This window comes from Antechinus flavipes, chromosome 1 (genome assembly GCF_016432865.1).
Source record: "Antechinus flavipes isolate AdamAnt ecotype Samford, QLD, Australia chromosome 1, AdamAnt_v2, whole genome shotgun sequence".
Lineage (NCBI taxonomy): Eukaryota > Metazoa > Chordata > Mammalia > Dasyuromorphia > Dasyuridae > Antechinus > Antechinus flavipes.
Window position 1 is genome coordinate 216,957,826 of NC_067398.1, and position 24,583 is coordinate 216,982,408.

A 24,583-nucleotide genomic window follows, 5' to 3' on the forward strand; every position below is an offset into this window, starting at 1 on the left:
TGGAATAAATAGTGTCATGTGGTATTTTAAAGTAGCTTTACTTAAAATGATTTAAAAAATTATACTTTGAATCCCATTTATAGCATCTGAAAAGCCAAAAAACCCTGTACAGAATTTCACCCTATACAGAATTGTGTCACAGATAATTTGTATCTGATTGATAGGAAAATCATGTTCATTTGATTATTTTCAAATATATGATGGCTGGAAGAGGGATAGCAGCAGTACTATGATATATTTGAGGATGATCAGTTCCAGGATTCTTTTGGCTGCTAGACAAATAAAATTTCAAACCAAATTCAATAAAGGAATCTGGCAGTTGCTAAATATCACAATTTTGGCCAGCCTTCAGCTGAATAGCTTTTGAAAGCAGAATCTGAATATAGCTTTTACGTGCAGAAAATACACTCAATACAATGAAATAAAAAAAAATGTTTTCAGCAGACTTCTGTGTTGTGCAATTTGAATGTGTTTGTGTGTATGTGTGGGTGGATGGGGTTGATTCTTTAGATGAGCTACAAGAACCTGCCACTGGAAGTACTTGGTACTTATGCAATATTATCAATCATGAAAGGTTTGATTGCTTTTCAAGAAATTTGTAATAGTCTTAATGTCTCGCCTTCCCTTTAGAAACTATTAGATTCACATCCTCAATCATTGTTGCATCATCAGCATTGTCAACATCAAAAACACATATTAACTTCCTTTATATATGTAATCCTGTGCTAGCCCTAGATTAAGCTTAGAAATAGGTCAATTTCAAAATTCACTGGAGCTGGAATCCTGTAAATGTGGCAGAATGAGAGATTATGCTTCCTAACACATGAAATATATAAGAAAATGTTTCTAAATAAAGCAAGTATAGCAATAACCACAACAAGAGGAAAATAGAAAGAATCCACCAAAATAATTCTTAAAATAACTGAATACTAATTTATGCATATGATGTGTATGATCAGTTTTGGAAATGCAGTTCCAAAGGTTCATAGAAGGCATAGATAGGGTTCTGGACTAAGATTCTTTGGGGAGAAGTCATTCCAGGAAGGATAAAAAACTCTTAGGAATAACATTCTGGAAAACATGAAAGGATACTAATGAGGAGTAAAAGGAAAAAAAGCCAGAAATTATCTGAAGAAACCAATATGGATGCAAAGGGAATCCACCAACAAATTTAGACTTTAACAAGATATGTACAGAAAATAGAAACAAGGGAATATTATAGAAGATGAATATAGAAACACGACATGGTTCTAAAAAATAGTTTTAGGAACACTAAAGCTCAGAATGAGCATATATATACATATATATTTATGTTCTTTAGCTTCCCTCAACAGCCTCAATTCATATATATATATATATATATATAATATATATATATATATATATATACATACGTGTGTGTGTGTAAAGTCCTTTACTTGCTTTCAAAAAGTCATCTTTACAAATACAGGATGTAGGAGGTATGGTTAGATAGCAATTTGTCTGAAAAAAAAATCAGCAGTTTTAAAGTGTACTATAAACATTTTGGCATGGTATCTAAAAAACAGAACAAGCCCAAGTGGAGAAAGACTTTTATTATGTGTCATATGAGGCTCAATTGAACGAGCTTTAGATGTGTAGATAGAGAAGAGAAAACTCATGAGGATCACAATCACTGTTTTCAAGTGTTTGAAGCATCATTATATGGAAGAAGGAGGAAATTTATTGTTTGGCATCAGAGAAAAGAGCCAGGAGCAATAGGTATGAAGCAAATTTAGACTTGATATGAGAAAAAAAATTTCTGATAATTAGAACTGTCCAAAAGTACAGTGGGCTGCCTCAAGATGCAAAGGATTCTCTCAGAAACTTCACATTATTTTTGGATATATCATTGTAGGGATTCCTTTCACATAAGTGTTGGACTAACCAGTTGCTGATTCATTTACCAATAGCTCCAGCTCTCATTCCCAGATGGAAAACATTCCCTTCTCTAACTTGTGGAGTCATGGACTATGTCTCTCATGTTGCAGTTCTGGGAAATTACTTTTGGAGTTTACTCCTTGTCAGTGTCCTGATGGGGATCCCACTCTTAGGGCTGGTTGAGGCAGTGAAACATACCACCTTAAAACTTGGGTAGAAGATAAAGATCAGCTGTAGAAATATATAAGGGAAATTGTAGAAAAGACAGGGACCTGGGAGCTTAATACTGGTTATAAACATAAACATTATAGCATTTAACATTTGTGACTTCAAGTATTCCTGTGATTTTATTAGTAACCTCATTTTCCCTTTCATGTTGTCAACCAGGCACATTCACTGCTATGAACAATAGAGAAAAAAAAAGAAAGATAGGATGCACGTAAGTTTATGGAGTAGCTGCTATCCTACTAGGCACCTTTGTCCTACTAGTGTAAAGAATTTTCTATGCATTCATTGCATATTTTCATTGTTTGCTTTTAAAATTCAAGTTTTGTGTTGCAAATATACCCTCAAAGTGTAGTGCAAGTCCTTTGGGCTTTCCTTGCCAGTTTCAGCATCTTCTACATAGTAGTGACTAAAGTTCCAGCAGTCTCTCCTTTGATTTTCAGAGGGTGGCCAAGGTAGAGAGATTTATAGCATTATACTATACAGCACAAAGCCCTCATATTGCCATCTGACACTGTGGAAGGTAAGATTCATGTTTAAATATATTTTAGTTTTAATAATTTATTTGCTATACAATATTTATAATACTATAGATTTCCTGTATTATGAAAAATGAATATTGTCTGAAATGAATATGTTGTTGTTGTTGAGATGTTAGAATTCTTGGAAATTATGGGGAGAAAAATGTTTTTCATGTTACCAATTTTATTTTGTATACTGAATTTTATGAGTTATTTCATATTCCTATGTTAGGAAAACTGCATATTATAAGAATTAATGTTTTGTTATAGAGAATTGTATGCAGATGTGTATTTTAACAATCTATAGAAAAAGATTACGAGAACCTAATTCTAATAATTAATCTAATGATCTCTAATAATTATTTCCCATAGGTTTAATGCATCAATATTCATATTTTTGACTTTCTCAATGTTTTCTAGGAAAGTTATCCTTGGGGAAGTTGAAGATTGATAGTATTTGGTATTCTATAGGAGGAAATAGGTAACTCCAGGTGAGAGAAATGTGAAGAGACACAATTACAAATACGACTTTCCCTTTAGTCCTAAAAGATGTTCTCTCAACTCCTCAATGAGCAACTCCTTGGGATAATGTGAAAGACTGTAGAATTTTAGTTAGAGATAGAAGGGCAGAAGTATGAAAGGGGAAATATAATTGTACAGTAGAGTCTTGGAGTCTCTTTGAAGCCACCTTTATTTTTTGAGGGAAACAGATGTCATTCAACTCTAGTAGTTTAAGACCAAGTTTCTTAAACTATGGCTTGCAACTCCTTATGGAGTCATATAATTGAATGTAGGAATCAAAAAATTATGATTTATTCTCAGTTAATGTTTGATTTGTATATCTATTTTATAAACTAATATTCCTAGGGTCGTGTAAAAATTGCTCAGGTGAAAAAAGGTTGCAAAAGAAAAAAAATTAAGAAGCCCTGATCTAAGAAAAGAATAGGAATCAGGAGTTGAGGGAAAGATCCAATTGTATTGAGTATATGAAAGAGAAAGAATTGATAATAAAAAAATACTCATTTGGAAGTTTCCACAGTTGATGCTGCTCATAAGCCATCCTTGCCCAGCCCATTCTGTGTGAATCTGGTCCGTATCTGCCTATAACCATAGGGAATTCACCCATTGTTTGTGTAGGAGCATTACCTATCAGTTTACCCCATGCTTCTCTGCCATTTGGAATAAGCTAATTTTCCCTAAAAGGTGAGAATCTTACCCCTGAGGCTTTATTAGCCCAGGTAGCTAAGTTTTAAGCCATTTAACACAGCTTCCTGTTCTGTTTTGTGGTTCTAAGGACATAGAAAAAAACATCGCATGAGAAGTGAGTGTTTTGTATCCCCACTCCTATGGGACTCACAAGGTCACACATCTGTTTGAATGAGTCATGGATTCTTATTCAGAATCTTTTATTTGCAATGGATAAGTAAGCCTCTCTCTCTCTTTTTGTTTTGTTTTAATTATTGGAGCTATGAGTGAATCAATTTTTTTTCTGATTTTAAATTTAAAGGAAGTTTGATTGGCTTGTCAGATTTTGCCTATAGCCTCTTTCTTAGGAAATTAATTGCTAAGATGCTATCTGATAAGATTGTTAAGGCAACAGGAAAAAAAAAAACACACTCCCTCTTTCCTTCCCCTCTCCCCCCTACTCTGCAAAAAATAAGCAGGCCAGATTCTTTACCAAATTTTATTTAGTTGGCCTCCTGAGTGCAATCTTCCCTTAATCCACACTTTTATTGCAGCCCTTACTACCGTGTATCCTGGAAACTTTAAATTACCTAATAAAAGACAATAAGGGTTGCCTAAGACATCTACCTGTTTTATACCTCCAAAGCCTGCTTACTATTGAGTCATGACTCAATAGACAAGAAAGATAGTTAGTTCTGGGAAACATGATTCATCATTTCTTTTTTTTGAGGAGCTTATAAAAATTATTATTAAAAAAGATAGAAAACCACAAGATTCTTTTATGATTAGCCAAGAGGGTCCAAACTAGAATAAAAAAACTAAATAAAACAAAACAACCCTACATATTTAACACTGAGGTTCAAACCTCTTATATACCATAAGGTATTCATTGTCCTCCTTTATTCAGTACTCTGTTCACAATTAAGAATAACCATGTATTACATATTAGTCACATGATGTAGTTTTATATCAAGGTTAGATATTTTTTAAAATCCTAATTAAAATTGTGAACAATTTAAAGGATAGAAAAAAAATCTTAGAACAAATGGTCGGGTAAAGGAGAAGGGAATTTTCCTTGCTTTTTTAAAAAATAGCTTTCAGCTGTAGGCATACCACCTTTCAGGAGTTTGGCAAGGTAGAGAAGAGATTACTTGGGTTTAGTCTTCATTCATACTATTCACCTTCATATTGCTGCTACCATGTTTGCTTTCTCTAGCCAAAATTTTGGTCCCAGCCATCTTGACTTAACATCTCTCAAGAATCCTGATGTATTATCCTCACAATCACAATCCAAGAGGTTTCTTCACAACACACAGAATTTTAACTCTCCTGGAACCTAGAATCACTTGGGTTATATTTGCTTTCTCCTACTATGTGAGGGTACACATGGAGCACTTGGGTAGTTTACTTATCATCCCTCACACTTGTCATGAAACCAGTCTTTTTTTTTCTTCTTATGATACACTTTCCATTTTTCTTCAGTTACTCATTTAAATACTACAGGCAACTAGGTATTACTATGTGCTTCTTCATTGTCCTCTGTTCAGTATTGATTTCAAATTTTTATGAGATGGCTATATTCCATGTTTTGCTGCCATACAACAATCTTAGTGGAATGTTGGTTAAAAGATGATGGAGGAAAAGAAATGAAAAAGTGTGAAGAACTATATCAATGAACAAATACTTTCCAATAATGAAATTAAGCCAAAGTTTTTTTAAATGAAAATGAAAGTAATACATTGAATTTTGCAAATATTGCAATAATATTGGAAAAATTCCAAGAATCACCAGATTGGTTCAAATAAGCAACAAATTAGATGAAAATGTCAAAGACATTATGTCTGAAATTATTTTAAGGAAGAAATCAATATTTGATAAGAAAGAAGAAATTTTAAAATAAAAAAAGTCATTCTTCAAAATAGTGAATCTTTTGAAAAAGAATGACAGACTTGGGACACAAAGATGCAATAATAAAAAGAAAATTAATTGAACAAGGGTAAAGGATATCAAGGTTAGAAAGACTCACAAGAGTCTACAAAATAAGAATATTGACCTGAAGGTAGTATATGAATAATTATAGGTGTTATAGAAAAAAAGTCTTTTTTTATTGCCTATACTTCTCTCTTTATAAGCCTAATACAATTTGGTTTCTGACTTTATCATTCAACTGAAACTTTCTGCTCCAAAGTTACAATGATCTCTTGATAATGAAATCCAGAGACCTTTTCCTAATACTCAATCTTCTTAGCATTTTAACCTTTATAACATCTCCTATATATGTCTCTTTCATATAGCCACCATCCTATTTTAGCTACCCATTATTACTTTTTTTAAAAAATAATTTTTTCAAATTGAATGGATGCCCATCAAATGGAGAATGGCTGAATAAATTGTGGCATATAAATGCCATGGAATATTATTGTTCGGTAAAAAACAACCAGCAGGATGATTTCAGAGAGGCTTGGAGAAACTTATATGAATTAATGCTAAGTGAAATAAGCAGAACCAGGAGATCATTATACACGGAAACAACAAAATTATACAATGATCAACTCTGATAATTTTGGCTCTTTTCAACAGTGAGATAATTCAAACCAGTTCCCGTTGTTCAGTAATGAAGAGAATCAGTTACACCCAGAGAGAGAACTATGGGAAATGCATGTGAACCACAACATAGCATTTCCACTCTTTCTGTTATTGTTTGCTTACATTCTTGTTTTCCTTTTCAGATTTTTTTTCTTTCTTTCTAGATCCATTTTTCTTGTATAGCAAGATAATTGTATAAATATACATACATATATTGGAGTTAACATATACTTTAACATTTAACTTGTATTGGATTACCTGCCATCTAGGGGAGAGAGTGGGGGGAAGGAGAGAAAAAGTTGAAACAGAATGTTATGCAAGGGTCAATGTTGAAAAATTACTCGTGCATATATTCTGTAAATAAGAAGATATAATAATAATGATAAAGAAAAAATAAAATTTTTTTCTAATTATATGTAAAAACTATTTTTAACATTGATTTTTGAAAATCCAGATTCTCTTTCTCCCTTCTCCCCTGCTCTCTCACCAAGAAAGCAAGCAATTTGATATTGGCTTATACATGTGCAGTCATACAAAACATTTTTCTATATTAGATATGTTGAATAAGAAAGTATAGATAAATATCCCATTAAAAATAAAGAACATTTTAAAAAGTATACTCCAATCTGTTCTTTTTCTGGAGGCAGATAGCATTTTTCATCATGAGTCCTTTGAAATTGCCTTGGATTATTATTTTGCTGAGAATAGCTAAGTTGATCATTGTACAATATTGATGTTACTATGTACAATGTTCTGGTTCTGTTCGCTTCTTTTTGTATCTGTTTGTATAAGTCTTTCCAGGTTTTTCTGAAAGCATCATTTCTTATAATAATAGTATTCCATCACAACCATATATAACAACTTGTTCAGTCATTCTCCCAATTCTTTGCCTCCATAAAAAGAGCTACTACAAGTATTTATTATATTTAGGTGGTCCTTCTCCTCATTCTCCTCTCCTCCTCTTCTTCCTCATCCTCCTCCCCTTCCCCCCTTCCTTCTTCTCCTTCTCTTCCTCTTCCTGCCCTTCTCTTTCTTCTCTTCCTCCTTCTTCCCTCCTCCAGTTCCTCCTCCTTTCTAAATACAGCTATTGCTATATCAAATGTTATGAAAATTTATTGCCCTTTTGTCATAGTTCCAAATTGCTCTCCTGAATTGTTAGATCAGTTTATTATTCTACCAACATACAGTGAGTGTCTCATTTTTCTCATATCTTTTCCAACATTTGTCATTTTTCTTTTGTCATATTAGCTATTCCGATAAGCATGAGCTAGTACCTCAGAATTGTTTTAATTTGCCTTTTTCCAATCATAGTGATTTAGAACTTTTAGCTTAGCTTTCTTGATCTGAAAAGTACTTGTTTATATCCTTTGACTATTTATCAATTGTGGAATGACTTATATTTTTATAAATTGACTCAATTATCTACATAATTAAGAAATAAGGCCTTTGTCAGAGAAACTTGCTGTAAAAATTTCCCCCTAGTTTTTTGCTCTTCTAATCCTGGCTGATTTGATTTTGCTTTTGTTTTTAATTTAATTTTTAATTTAATTTAATTTAATGTAATCAAAATTATCCATTTTATATCCTATAAGGTTCTTGTTTTGTTATAAATTCTTCCCTTGTCCATAGATCTGACAGGAAAACTGTTCTATATTCCTTTAATTTGTTTTTGGCATTATATTTAATGTCTAAATTATGCAGTTCACTCTGCTATCTACTTCTGTTCTATGGGGGAGTTCATCCCATTCACATTTGCAGTTATAATGACTAATTATACATTTCTCTCCATCCTACTTTCTCCTTTTCTCTGTTTTTCTGTCTCTCTTTTCAGCCTGTCTATTCTCAAGTGTTTTGCTTCTGACCACTGCCTCTACCAATCTTTCCTCCCTTCTATCAGCACCCCCTTTCTCTTATTCCCCCTCTCCTCTAACTTTCCTGAAGGGTGGGATACATTACTATTCTCCACTTAATATGTATGTTATTCTCTCTTTGAGCTAATTCCAATGAGAGTAAGGTTATTGCTTAACATCCTCCCATGTCTCCCCATAAAAGATCTTTTGTGCCTCTTTTATATGAAATAATTTGCCTCATTCTCTTTCCCCTCCTTGCAAAGTATCCCTCTTTCTCACCTTTTCATTTTTTTTGGATGTCATTTCATCATAGTCAACTCACATCCTTGACCTCTATGTCTACTTCCTAAGTACCTTAATAATGATAAAATTCTCAGAAATTGTAAATATTATCTTCCCATGTAGGGATGCAAACATTTTAACCTTACTGAATCCCCTATGATTTTTCTTTCCTGTTTACATTTTTATGCTTCTCTTGAGTCTTGTATTTGAAAGTCAAATTTTCTATTCAGTTCTGGCCTTTTCACAAGAAGTACTTGAAATTCTTTATTGCATTATAATATCCATTTTTTTCCCCAAAGGATTATACTCAGTTTTGCTGGGTAAGTCATTATTGGTTGTAACCCTAGGTCATTTGCCCTCCAGAATATCATATTTCAAATGTTTTGATCCATTAATGTAGAAGATACTAAATCTTATGTTATCCTGACTATGGCTCTATGGTACTTGAATTGTTTCTTTCTGCTTCCTTACAATATTTTCTCTTGAAAGCTCTGGAATTTGGCTATAATATTTTTGAAAGTTTTCATTTTAGATTCTCTTTCAGAAGGTGATTGGTAGATTGTTTCCATGTCTCTTTTGCCCTCTGGGTGTAGGATATTAGGGAAGTTTTCCTTGATAATTTCTTGAAATATAATGCCTACACTTTAAAAAATGAGCTTATTTTCCAAGGCTATATTTTGAGTTTTTATTTTTTGTTAAAGTTCAGTTTTGCTTTTGGAGTGAAGGGGGCACTGTTCCACTCTTCAGGGTTTTTTCTGCTATTGTTTTCAGAGATAGTTCTGAGAGTCTGTTAAGTTTCCAGTTCTTCTAAGGAGAGGTATAGCCACTACTTGTGTGGCCTGTGTTCCTGCTAGTGCTCTTCCTCACCCTGGGACTGTGACCAAGAACTACATATGAGCAGTACAACGGAGCCCTGCCCTTAGTGCCAGCAAAGGTCCCCAGTAATTTCCTTCTTACTATTGTCTGATCCCCTCATTGTCTGTGGGCTGAGAACTCTGAAAACCTGTACTATGATTCAGTTACCCCCCAAGTCTGTGCTGAAATGCATTCCTTTTCCACCCAAGTGAGACAGAACTTCCCTGATGATCTAAGTTGTCTTGGATTGGAAAACTATTTCATGGAATATTTTAGTTGTTTTTGTCACTTCAGAATTCATTTTGAGGCATAATTTTTATGTTGTTTGGAGGGAAATTTAGAAGAGCCCAGGTGAGTCCTTGCCTTTACTCTGCCATATTGGCTCTCTTCCCTTCCCTACTTCCCATTTTCATTATGATTGCTTGGAATATTACAAAAACTTTATAACTGGTCTCTACTCACACTACTGCCAAAGTGATTTTCCTATAGAATAATTTTCTAGGACCCATCCTCCCAATTCTGTTGGCTCCCTCTTATTTGATGAATCAAATATAATCTCCTCTATTTGACAATCAAGGCCCATCACAACCTGATATCTTTCTATTTTTCCAGTTTTTTTTTTAACTTTGCTTGCAGATACTCTTTGTTCTAATAAACTGGCTTATTTAGTGGTCCGTGTATACACCACTCCACCTTTTACTGGCTATCTGCCATGCTTAGAATGCTTTCCCTCTCCAGTTCTCCCTCTTTATATTCAAAGCTTCTTTCAAGATTTTACTCAAATGCCATGTTCTTCAAGAGGCCTTCACAGTCCCCTGTGTATGTAACTTTTCCTCTTAAGATTACCTTCCTTCTACTCTGTACTTAGTATGTATGTTTTTCTATATTTATATGTTGTGTCCTCCATGAATATATAAGCTCTTTGAAAATTTGAACTATTTTTACCTCTCTATATCCCCAGCACTAAGTACAGTGATTGGCACATAGTAATACATGTTTGTTGTTTTATTGACATGATTTCAGAGATGTTAGTTATAGTAACAAGATGAGGACAAGATAAAATGTTTAAATACTAACAAAGAGAAGACAAAATTATCCTAATTTCCAGATGGCAATCACAGGGAATAATAGACAAATCTAATTGAGATGACAAAGAGCTATAAAACTCACAAAAATTGTCATCTGTAAATGGAAACCAGGAATAAATGACAATAAGAGGTATTCTATTCAAAATAATTACCAAATACACAAAAGTGCTGGTATGAATATTTTGATATATGCTTTGTAGTTATAAATTTTGTCTGTATCAGTATGTATATATATATATATATACATAATGAATATTTTCTAGGCCAAAGCTTCTCAAACTGTGGGTCATGGCCCCATATAGAGTCATGTAATTGAAGTGGGAGTTGTGAAAAATTTGGCAATTGTAAAAGGTATTAAATATTCTGCCAAGATTTAATTCTTTATGTGAAAATAAACAAGCACATCTGTCCATTAGTATGCAAATTTGCTTTCATTTTTAATAAATAGTAAAATTATATGTATAGCAAAAAATGTTTTAAAATTAATTTCCTCGTGATTTATTATCAGTAAATTTTTGAATTGTAGACTCATTTTGTACATCCATATACCCAGGGTTGCACAAACATTTCTCAGGGAAAAAGAGGTTGAGAGTGGAAAGAATTTAAGAAGCCTTGCTCTAGGCTCATTATCTCAGAATCAAGCTTGCTAGATCTCCCCCTCAGAGTTCAAGGTATAGCCCTGAGAGGGATAGATTGTTTTTCTTTATTGCCAGAAACTTAAGCTCCCATTCCAATATGGATTCCCTACTGTGATTGATCAGTGACTACTAATATCATTTAACCAACTTATATCAGTTAGTTTTTACAAAAGGATATTCATTTTGAATATATAGCAGGAACAGAAATACAAACACTCACTCCTCAGTCTCCCATCCCTACTTCAAGGATACCTTCTACCTTATACCGTCACAGTCTCTGGGGAAAGTAGACTAAAGCGTAACACCTGTGAATTTCAACAAACCAAAGCTCTCACCAAATTCACTGAATGAGACTTTGTTTCAGCTATTGCTGAGCTGGGTCTCACTTCTTGGACTCTCAAAACTGAAATGGCTGCAGTATGAGCTTCTGGACCTCTTTCTAATTCACTCTTGATCTTTTGAAACTTATAAACATAGTCTGAAGCTCTTACTCCTAGTTGTGTAGCAAAAGAAGCATTGTATTTACAGTCAGAAGACTTATCTTTTCATTCTGAATGTGTGATTTACTAGGTAGTTAGATAGTGTAGTAGACAGAATGCTAGACTTAGATTTGGGAAGACCTGAATTCAAATCTTGCTTCACAAACTTATTTGTTATGTGGCCATGATCAAGTCATTTAACTTCTCTATGCTTCAATTTTCTTAACTGTAAAATTGAAATAATATTAGTACTTATCTCATACGGTTCTTGTGAAGATCAAATGAAATGATGTATGTAAAGTTTTTGGTAAACTTTCAAGCACTATGTAAATATTAGCTGTCATTATTACTTGTCTGACTGAGCAAATCTCTTACTGAGACTCAGTTTTCTCATTTGTAAAATTGTGATGATCATATTGTACAATTTACCATACTGGCTTATTTTGAGAAAAGGAGAATTTCATAAGTTTTAAAGCACTTTATAAATTGGGCTATTTTTATTATGCTCATGTAAGGTTTAGAATCACTGCTGCACAATATTTTGCATAGAAACAATTATATAAATGAAGTGATTCCCCTCATCAAATTGGGATTAGATGCTATAAAAAACTAATTTAGAGAGATATTTAAATTTAATTGGCTGATTTGGGCAGGATGAGATGGTAATAAATGTTTGAGGTTGTATTTAATTTTCATTACTTGAATTTCATATAGCATTCTAAATACATGATACGTGAATCCTTGATATTCAAAGAAGATTTTTCCTTTGTCTTTTTAAAAATTATTGTTGGGGGCTAGGGTGGGAGGGAAAGTCTTGATTCCATGTTCTAGAGTTAAAGGACTATATTGAAATAAATATACCTCAGATCTTCAAATATCACACACACATTTCTTATAGGCTGAACCTCATAAATGCAAAATATCTTAGAGTTAAGATATTTGAGTTGCTTCTATATTGTTAGAAAAATAAGGGCTAGAAAGAAACTCTCAGGTAGTTCTTTTGTTATATATTGCCCTGAGCTTGGTGCTATAACCCGTTATCTCTAATAGGCAATATTAAAGTATCTCTACACATTGCTACTGCAGGGGAAAGATCCTCATGTACTGAAATCACTGTGTTCTATCAAAAATTCACTAGTGTCAAAATAAAATAAAATAACCTGTCAGGCCAGTAACGACCTTTGAAGAGAGTAATAGGATGCTCATTGTGGTGCTGAAAATGAAGACATTTTATTGATATTACTAACTGGACTTTTAAAAGTTTTTTTTGTTTCTTTGTTTTGTTTTTTGTTTTCCTTATTTATGGTCCTATGAAGATTTGCCCTGTCAGATCTGGCTCCAGAAGAGCTATAGGTTTGCTTGGGATTCCTCTTTACCTTTGTTAATGAGACAACTGTTTCCCCAACAATATTTATGGTCAAGCTTGGCTTGGGGATGGAGTGAGCCAGAGATGTTGACAGCAAGAGTGAGAGAGTGAGAAAGCAATAAACAGAAACTGAGAGACAGAGACAAAGAGAGACAGAGAGAGACAGAGACAGAGACACACAGACAGAAACAAAGATGGAAATTAAAAAAAGACAGAGAAAGACAGAAAGCGACAGAGACAGGGATGCACACACAAACAAAACTAAAGATAGATACAGAAATAAGGAAAGACAGAGAGACACACAGAGAAAAGAGAAAGAGAGAGAGAGAAGAAAGAGAGATGAGAAAAAAGAGAAGAGTAGATAGGAAGATATATACACACATATGTATACATAGGCATATACATATATGTGAATATATGTATGTATATGTGTATATATATACATATACATATATATACATATATATATATATATAGACAGAAAAAAGATAGGTGGATGCAAAGAAATAGAAGAGAAAGAGATGGAAAGAGAGATAGAGATAGATAACTAGAGATGGGGAAAGAAGGGTGGATAGGAAGCTTTATATATATGTTTATATATATGTATATATATATATGTACAATATATGAACTTACAGAGATGAAGACATCTTTGTGAGATGGGAGGGGGGATAAAGAGAGATCACAACTAGCTGATCCTGTGTTCCAGCAAGATGACAACTCTCGGACTTTGCTTTGCTTTTGGCTGTTATCACAGATGTGTCAAGCTATTCAGAAACAATTTAGAGATCTGGCAAATTGTTTTGTTATAAGGCCAAAAGCACACATAAAGTCCATTCTATTTCACATCTCTGCTGCTAGAATTTCTTTCAGATAACTATTGCATATTTCTGCTGGTTTTTTTTTTTTAACCCCTAGTCCCATCATCTCTGCATATCATACATTATACCTGCTGGTATAAGGGCAGGTTAGAAATAGCTCTGGGTGACCCTGCTAATAGTGAAGCACCATTAACTATGCTGCTGTAAAGACCAGTGCTGTTTTTAGAATGCTGACTTTCTTGGTTTTTCAGAATGCTTTAGGCTGATGTTTGTGGGATTTAATGTCCCCAAGAATTTGGAAAATTCAAATAGACACTTTGATATGTCTAAGGATATGTGACCTCGGTGATATGGGATCTGATTCCAACCATGAAGTCTATAACTCATTCATGTTTTTTTTTTACCCTTTTTAAAATTTTTGTTCACGTCATCTCACATAGCCTCCATGAGATTTTTCTAATATGCTTAAGCCTTCTACAATGCTTGATATTTTGTGGTGTTATAAAAGTAGTTCCTGTTCTTTGCTCTTCCTACATTTCTTTGATAATATCTTTTATGCCTAGTCTGACACAATTCTTCATTGGCTATAGATTATCCAGGGACCTCCAAACTTGAGGCATTCATGGACCAGGTCTGAGATTGGGGTCTGACCAAGACAGTCATCATCTTTCTTTAGCTTACTGTCTGCACTGAATTTATTAGGGACACAGATTTTCAAATATAGTATATATTAATGTAACTCTCATAAGTATTCAAGGTAACAAATGTGTATATATAGGAAACAACCTTTACCCCTTAGAAAACACAGAATGGGTGAAAGATTCACAGGTTCTCATAAAAAAATACAGAAAACAAAAACACTTTTGGAAGAATCATAAAGTGCCCTTAGAAGAGAATTGAATTTGGAGTTGCCATCGGGGAAATAACTGTCCCATAGGATCATCATTTCATCCAGGATTGTAGTTTCTCCTGTGATTTAGACTCCTCTCAAAAGGCAAATACACATTAGTAATGGTGGGCAGGCCATCATTTCCCATCAGTCCTATCCCATCCAAGTTAATCATGATATTAGTGAGTGAATTCCACTTCCTTTCTATCTATGTCATGACTTTCTCTCATTGTAGGAGCCATGTGGGCAATTTTCCTTCTCTAAGAGAACTTCTGTTCAGGAACATCCTTTTTCTTTATAAGTTCAGTTCCCAAATTTTTATACTTAAGAGTAATTCAAGGCAATCCCAAGACTGGTTCTACCTAGGAAATCTAAATTCTTTGTTTAGAAGTATAGGAATCAGAGCATGCTGCCCAGGAGATCCAAATCTCACTCTCTCCTAAGAGGAGTTCAGGATTCAGGAAAAAGGCAAACACATCTGTTTCAGCCACGGGCTTTTGTCTGAACTCTTGCTGTGGTTGCTGCTACCTTTTTGCATTGGAAAAGCGTATTCTTTGGTTTCTGGCCTCTGACGTAGAGTTTTGGGTAATCACATGTAATTACCTTTCTCAGGGAGGAAATAGTACACATGAAAAGCTTTCTCTCCTTCCTCCCAAGAAAAAGTTCCACCAGCCACCAGATCCTTGTCCATTCCATTGCTTTCTGGTGTATTTGCTAAACAAGGAAAAGGGTGTTTTCTTCTTCTTTCTTCTTTCTTCTTTCTCCTTCCTTCTTCCTTCTTCCTTCTTCCTTCTTCTTTCTTCTTTCTTCTTCTTTTTTAACGGGCCAGCATAGAAGGATGGCTCCTGCAACAAATTTGTTCTCCCCAGACTTATAATCAATCATCTTGAGGACAGTACTAATCAGTAATCCCAATCACTGGAAATTAATCAGGCATTTTTTAAATATCCCGTTTGCAATGTATTAATGAGTATTTTCATACTATATAGTGAGACATTTTTGCTCATCAAATTGACTGGGGGAAATCTCTCTTGATCAACTGCCATTTATAAAGGTGCCACTGAAATACTCTATAATAGGAAGGACAAATACTACACACTGATTAATGAGATTTTCATTATACTATAAACTCAGTTTCTAAGTTGGAGTGCTCTTCCAAGAAATATCTGTAAAGCAACTCTTTTTCTTCAAAATGTAAGTCTAGCACCACTTTCTACATAAAACCTTTTCTGATGTCCTCAACTTAGAGTCCCACCTCTCAAACTACTTTTCATTGAACTAATTTCTATTTTCTGCACTTATTCTCTTTATAGTTATTCTAACTTGTTTAAATTTATAATTATCATCTATACTGTCTCCTCTCCAGCCATTTCTTCCATAGTCTGGACCTCAGATAACATGGCCTACGGGAACTTTGCTCTCCTTATTGGTAACTACATCTTCTGAAATATTATTATAAGAAGGATTCAGCTATTTTTTGATATGATTATTTGTTCCTCTCCTCAGGCCATTCTCCACAGTCTCTTTGTCAACTTCCTCATCAAAACTTGTAGTCTTCCCTCTCTCTTTCCCCTCTAGTTCTGGAACTGTGAACCAAAGTCAAATAGATTCTGCCATTTTTCCTGTAGTGGGGTGTGTCAACCTACAATCTGATGGTCCTACCAGTCACCCCTGCAATTTTCTAGGCCTAAATGCCCTTCCCTAGCCACCATTCTCTATATGTGTTGTTTTCCTCCTTGGAATGTAATTTTCTTGAAGATAGAGACTCTGTTTTCATACTTGCATTCCCTATTGTTTAATAGCACTTGGAATACAGTAAACACTTAATACATATCTTCTCATAATCAAATAAATTCATACTTATACACATCATTGTTCTCATTCTATTCCCCTTGTCCCCAGTATAAACTCTGTGCAAGTAAGATATTATTTCATCCATTTTATTTGTAGCCCCAGTGTCTTCTATAGCATACACCAAATAACTACTTGATTGACTGAACAGCTAGGAAAATAGGGAAATGAGTAATAATGTTTTTCCTTGTGCCATACCTGTTTGTTCTCAATTGAAGCAATTTATGACTACTGACCCAACTTTACTTCTGTTAAAGGCAACTCATTTTCTTTTGATATCCTGACAGCTAAAAGAGCATCTTGAAAAATCCTTTAGGGAAACTGAACAACATATTTGTATACACATTTAGAAAAGCTTTCAGATCTCATCTTTTAGTTGGCTTATATGTAGTAAACCTTAGCTATCATTTATTGAACCATAATGTTTCATACCCATTTTTAGCTATCTTGGTTCTTTCTAATTTCTAATTTGACAATTACATATTCTGAAGAGAACAACTCTTTTGACTTGCTCAGATTAGTAAACTCACCCTGGAGACTCTTTAGTTTGTATTTAGACACATAAGAAAAAACGTGTTAAGGGTAGTAGAAAGGATTTTAAATTTGATATGATAACGGTGCTTCAGAAGTCCCTGTTTTCAAAGGCCATAGAGATATTCTTTGGCTCTTCTTTGAATTAGAAATCCTCTGAAGTTAATTTTTATTTCATGCAGAGTAAGACACAATCAAAAGAAAATGAGGTACTCTTTCTGAAGTCAAACTGGTATAACAAGATCCTGTTTTGTGGTCCTTGTCACTGCAAGGAATTAGTGAACTCTTTTTTTAAGGGCACTGGAAACTCAGTTACCGCAGACACTTCAGAATAATTATTTGATTTTTTTTTAGTTCACCTGCAATTCAAATGGCCAAAAATGTACTCAGCTTTCCATGTAGCAAAATAGTAATCATAATAGAGACTGTCCAGAAGAGGGCACTAAAGACCTTCACATAGTTAGTTTTTGGTTATGCAAAAATGCAATCCATTTAAAAAAAAAATGAAAGCATTAAAGACAACACAAAGGACCTAATTTAAGTCAGCATGCAGTGCTCCTTCTCTGAATCATGCCTGTGACTGCTACTGTGGATTCATCTCTCCATTCTACCACATTTGCCCTTCAGCTCAGCTTCCTTGCAGTGTATAAAAGTGACCTTAACACTAAAGGATGGAAGCTAAACTAAGCATTCAAAGATCCTGTGCCTAGAGCCCAGTCATCTCAGGAACAGATGCAGTTTGTTTTACTCAAGGCACTGAGATTGCTAATATCTCATCTGTATGATGAGTCACATCCCCCTCCCCCCATTGAATTATATTGGTTTATATCTCTTTAGAGATATTTTTATATTAGAAGTAGCTAAGTGGTTCAATAGTTAGAACAACATATCTAGAGTAAGTAAGATCCGAATTCAAATCTTGCTTCAAACACTTATTATATGTGTGATTCTGGGCAAATCACTTAATGTATGTCTGTTTCCATTTCTCTTATTATTAATTAATAATTAATTAAATAGCATTTCATTGTGGATTATAAGGAGAATTAAAATGAGATAAAGTTTGTAAAGTACTTTGTAAGCCTTGAAGTGCTATATAAATGGTAGCTATTATTATTATTATTATTATTATTATTATTATTCCATTAACTTCAAAGTATAGCATTGGGAAAGAATCTTAGAGATCATCACATCTACAGATACTTTGATTAAAAAAAAAGAAACTGAGATGCAGGTAAGTAAAGACAAGATTACACAGAACCAGTTGAAATGCTGTTTCAGAGACTTACTAGCTATGTGACACTGGTCAAGCATCTTGACTCTTGACTCAGTTTCCTTATTTATAAAATGGGGAAGATAATAGAATCTAACTCCCAGGGTGATGATTGAATGAGAAAATATTTATAAAAGCATTTTGCAAACCTTAAAGTGCTATGTGAATGCTGATTATTATTACTTCCATTATTATTTGACTCTAGAAATCTAAGGTTCTTTCCACTATGCCAAATGAATTGTTCCTAATCTGTCGACAGTTTTTAGCATTTAAATTTCTTTGTTCTGAGAATTCTCAGCTCAAGGAGTTTGCATTCTATCAACAAATATAAAGACGTCACAGGAATTCATATTTAAAATCATATTTTGGGGAATAATTTTGTAAAAAATAAAAAGAATTCTTTTGTATTATTAATGATTCCTTATTTAATTAATTGGTAATTTTTAATACTATGAATTATAATGGCAATCAATTGCATCTCAGAATTAGGTATAAAGACATAATATAGTTGTTTTTATTAGAATCAAACCTTTGTTCACTGTTATACAGAACAGGGATGTTTTGGAGCTTAGGTTATAATGTGATAGAACTGATGGACTTCATTTCTCCTCCACCTCCACTGTTAAAAAAAAAAAAGAGAATTTCTCATTATAAACTAGGAGGCATAGTAGATTGAATGCTGACACTAGAGTCGGGAAGACTTAAATTCAAATCCACATTCAGTCCCTGAATTTAAACAAGTAATTTAGCCTCTTTTTGCCTCAGTTTCCTCACTTATAAAGTAGAATAATAACAGTACCTAATCTTCAGGGTTGTTGTGAGGATCAAGTGAGGTAATATTTGTAAAGCATAGTCCTGGACCTTAATAGGTACTATATAAATATTTTTTCCTTTTTAACCCTGTTTATCCCTCCGCTAGGAACCTGCCAGTTACTTAGGGTGAGTATTCATTTATATTCAGCTTTTTTACAGCCCCCATGTCTTTTGTGAGGACTTTTTATTTGGCTTTGACCCATGTGTCAAAATCACTGCTTAAGGTCATAGTATTAGATTGCCTTGAAGATAACCAACCAGACCAGCCAATGACCAGTTCTAGAAACAGTTTATAGTAGGTGGAGGCAGGGAGAGGTATTACAAAATATTTCCTGGTATGTGTAGAAAGAGGGAGAGGAGAGAGAGAGCACCTACTTTAGCCAAAGCATATCATGTCACAGCAAGAGCATTCTTTCACTGTATATCACTCCCCAGAATCACACATAATAAAGCCTATTTCCCTCTAACCTCCTTTCATGTTTTAGCTTCCCTGGCGCTTCTTTTTTCTTTTCTAGCTTCTTTGTTACTATGAGCCCTGATGTTACCCTTCTTAATACCCCCCGGTTTTGATCTTCTGCCCAGAGCCTTCCTTCATGAATTGAGCAGATTGCTGGATATATTCATATTGATGTCATCCCCACCCTTTTGCAGTTTACCTTTAACTCTTTACAATGTAATTCTTCTTTATCATAATTTTCAAGGATTTTTCTTTCTTTTTTCCCTAAATCTCTTAGTTCTAGAAAACTAGTCTTTAAAAGATTGCTACATTTCCCACCAAATATGGTTTAGAGAGTGAATGAAAAAATAATCTTTAAAATTTCTCTTAAGTCACTAGATGTATTATGAGACTTTAAATTCTTTGGCCTAAAAGACACTATACTTTGACAGACTGTAATTAAGATATCAACAAAGTGGGCCTTCCAGACTGTATGACCTTCTTTAATTTGCATTATGTATGTAAGATATCTATATATAAATCTATTTCCACCTCTCCCTCTCTCCCTCCTTTTCCTTCCTTCCTTTTCCCTCTTTCCTTCTCTCTCTCTCTCTCTCCCTTTCTACACATACCAGGAAATACCTTGTAATACTCTTTCTGATCTCCTAGTGAGCTGAAATAATCTCTCTTTACTCATCTCTCCTTGATAACTTCTTTTTTTTTTTTTTTACAAGATAGCATACTAAATGACAAAGTGAAGATTTGAAAAGTTCTTAACAGGCTGGAACATTGAGCTGAATACAATAAAATGAGATTGAATAAGGATAAAGGTAAAAATCTTATGCTTGGATTAAAAAGAGTTGATTGTATAAATACAAGATGGTAGGATACAGTTAGATAGCAGTAAGTCTGAAAGAAAGATATGGTTTTAGTGTACTGCAAGCTCAGTATGAATTAGTAGTGTGAAATGACAGCCACAAAAGAGGCAATTTCACCTTAGGCTGCTCTGAGAGGCATAACTTCTGGGAAGAAGGATGTGATCTGCCCTGTAGAGCACACGTGGAGTATGCTATTCACTTTTGGTCATGATGTTTCAGGAAGAAAATTGGTAAGCTGGAGAACATCAAGAGAGGGCAATGTTGATGCACCACACCAATGTGGATGTATCTATATTCTGGATATCTTTTCTCTTCTCCAAAATAAAAAGAAGAAATATTAAGTCTGGTTGACATCTAACATTTTGCTTTGCAGAATATCTTCTAACAGTGAATCAGAGTTGCTGAAAGATTCTAAAGTAAGTTTTCTTTTCATTCTGATTGCCTAGAATTCTTAGAAAATGAATACTCCCCCTTGAGAAGAGATGACTTAGAGTGGGGTTGGTGAGAATGGCCTTCATATATTTGAAGGGCTTTTAAATAAAAGAACAATTGGACTTTATTTGTTTAGTTTCAGAGAGAAGAATGGGGGCAAAGCAAAAATAGGCAAATTTAGGTCAGACATAGGGAAAGGGTAACAAGTAAAGCTATCCCAAGATTTTGTGAATTTTTCTAGGGAAATTTTTGTTCAAGAAAGGGTTGAATTAGATAGTCCTTTTAAGTGACATTCTGTGGGATGGTGTCTAATTTTCCTTAATACAGATATTACACGACTTAGATGCCAGAATTTCATGCAGATCTTATATCAAGTTTCTATTCTGATCAGGCACTGTAGTGAATCATATCTTTTATTCTTGAAATGGAAATCTGTGGGAAACAATGGTATAAAACTCTAGTAGATAAAATTTTTGATTTCCAATAACATGACCTCCTTTTTGAGGGTGAAGTGGGAATCAGTGTTCATCAGCCACATGAAATAATATTTGTAAAATGGCTAGCAAATGTCTGGCACCTAGTAGGTATTTAATAAATGCTTGTTCTTTCCCTCTCTCCTCTAAAATGCTTTTTCCAAAATAGAAATTGAAATCAGAATGAAAAGGAATCTTGCTCTAGAGGCATTTAGCCCCTCTGATTCACTGTTAGAAGATTCTAGTCATAAAGACATGAGGGATATACAATGTAGTATGTGAGGATTAGCTAGCAGGCTTTTTTTTTTTTTTTATTAGAACAGAGTTCAGGAAATGGACTAATATGAAATAAGACTGAAAGATGGGATTCAGATCATAAAAGGCTTTAAAAATCAGTCAGAAAATTTTTATATTTTAACTTGGAGAAAATAGTCTTTGAAGATTTTTGAGTAGGGAGGTAACACAGTGTGATCTATATTTTAGGAATATCAATTTAATAGCTATATAAAGATTGTATTAGAGGAAGAAGAGCTCACAAATAGGGGTTCAGGGGGCTACCAAAATAATCCAGATGAGAAATTATGAGGATGTACACTAAGAATATAAACAGAAACTTGTTAAGGGAAAGATGAAAGTATGTGAAAGATATTGCAGATTGACAGGGCTTGAACCGATTGTCTAGAAGGCTGAGGGATGAAAAAGTTGAGGATGACTACAAATTTGTGAGATTAAATGACTAGAAGAATGTAGTGGTATCAAGAGAAATGAGGAAGTTTACAGGAGAGATGGGTTTTAGGGAAAATATGATGAATTCTTTAGATATGTAAAATTAGCAATGCCTATGGGTCATATGGGTAGACATGTTTAGAAAGCAGATGATTATATAGAAAAAGAAAAAGGTACAGACTTCAGGAATGTCCATACATTTGGTGGGTGAGGAGACGGTAATGCTTGAGCAAAGCAGTCTGAGGAGAAATGAGGTAGAAGTAGAATCAAGGATAAAACAGGGTCTTGGAATCTGAGGGAGGAGAGAGGGTTTAGGAGTGCATGGTTAATAGTGTCACAAGCTTAAGAGCCGTCAAGAAGCATGAGGACTAAGAAAGAGCCTTTGTATTGAGCAGTCATGAGATCACTGGTAACCTTGGAGAGAATCAAGTGGGTTAGTTGCCATATGGCAAGAGATTAAGAGATTGTGAGTGAGTAGAAAATGAAGAAATGAAGCCAAAGAAAGTCAAGTTCTTTCCCAGAAATTTAGTCATGAAAGGGAGAGGAGAAAAAAATAATAGTTTGAAGTTAATAGTAAAGTCAAGTGAATAATTGTCATTCAGTGATCAGGATTTAGATGAAATTAGATAATGTAAATATGCAGTGAACCCAGTCAGTATAATTACATGGCTTTCTCTAAGATCATTTAGCAGTATTTGAGGAGGCACTAAGAAGAAAGATGATGGAAAATGCTGGAGTTTGACAAGTTAGGACTAATGATAGGATAAAAGGGCAAGGAATTCAACGTTAGTTGATAGTGTATATTTGATTTAATTGGCTATAATATAACAAGATCTAACATTTTATGTAATACTTTGAAACAAAACTCTTTACAATTATTATCTCATTTGATCCTCACAACAATCTTGGAAGAAAAGGGCTACGATTATCCTTATTTTATAGATGAGGAAACTGAGGTACAGAGTTATAAGTGACTTGCTCAGGGTCACAATCTAGTGTCTGAGGTGGGATTTTCCTCACTGCAGATCCAAAGCCATGCTTCCTACCTGCCCATGGAATCAAGACTGCAAGGAGGCAGAAAAGAAGTGATGAATTGAAATGAACAAAGAGAGGGTGTAGACAGACTGCATATTGTAGTGAGAATAAAAAATAAATTTAAAAAGGTTGCAGCAGGAGAGATTAAAGGTAGGAAGTTTTGATGAAAGAGGAGAATTTCAGAGTTCTGGATCAAGGCTAAAAGAACAGTTACAGGTGCTTATTCCTATGTGAAGTAGAGGTGAAGAGAAAATGTAGAGATCATAGAAGTTTAGGAAGTTAATGAATAAGTAAGTACAGGTGCCCAATATGAGGTTGATAGGCATATTATCTCTAACTAATTAATGGACAAATTGAATTGGATATTCCATAAGCATCTTAAACCTAACATGTCCAACTGAATTCAGCTTGATCTCAAATCCCAGATACTCAGATAGCTTGTGGAATTTCCATGGTTGCCTAATTGGCTGCACCAGTTCACCTACAATCTTCTCCTAAAAGTCTCCTAGTCCCATGAGGATCACCTCAAGCAATTGAAACTGAAGACAAATAACACAAAACAGAAACAAAACAAAACAAAACAAATCACCTCAAGCCCATTTTTCAGAACCAGATTAAAAGAAAGCAAATGGGAGAAGATCAAGTTTCTTCCCCCTTTTACAATTTAGTTCATGGCCTCTGTGGGGCAGCAGTTAGGAATATAGCTAAAAAGTGTGGAGAGAATGAATAGTTCAGTTATCAAAGAGGCTATTCCCACCTACACGGTAGGGGATGCAGTAAGTTCCATGTTAGACAAAGTGAGCATGCTCAAAAGCTGGGTTTTACACACACACACACACACACACACACACACACACACACACCAGATGACCTGGTCAGATCATGTATGAAATATTGCATTAAATTCTATGCATCACATTTTAAAAGGGATGTTAAGCTGTAGGGCATCAAAATGTAGGCAACTTGGTTGATTACAGACCACAAGATTATGCTGTATGAGAACTGGTTGAAGGAACTAGAAAAGTCTCAGGAGTGAAAATGATAGCTATTTTCAAAGATTTAAAGTTCAGTGATGTGCAAGAGGGATTAGGCTTGTTTTTAGTCTCAGAGGGTAAAGCTAGGAACAATGGGGAATTTGCAGAGAGATTAGGCTTGACACTTCCTAAAGAACTGGTGAAATGGACTCAGCAGGTAATTCCTTCTCCCTTACTAATGGTCTAGTGAAAACTAAATTACAATATGTCAAGGATATAATAAAGGGGATTTCTATATGAGTTTAAATGAGACTAAATGACTTTTGAGGTCCCTTCTAACTGACATTTTGTGATTCTTGATGGCTTCTTGGAATATAGGGAGCTGGTTGATGGTATGTCAATTTGTAGTATTCCTGTTGGACAGATGGCCAGTAGCTCCTTTCCACTTTATAAATGGGCATCTTTATATTATTTTGTAGA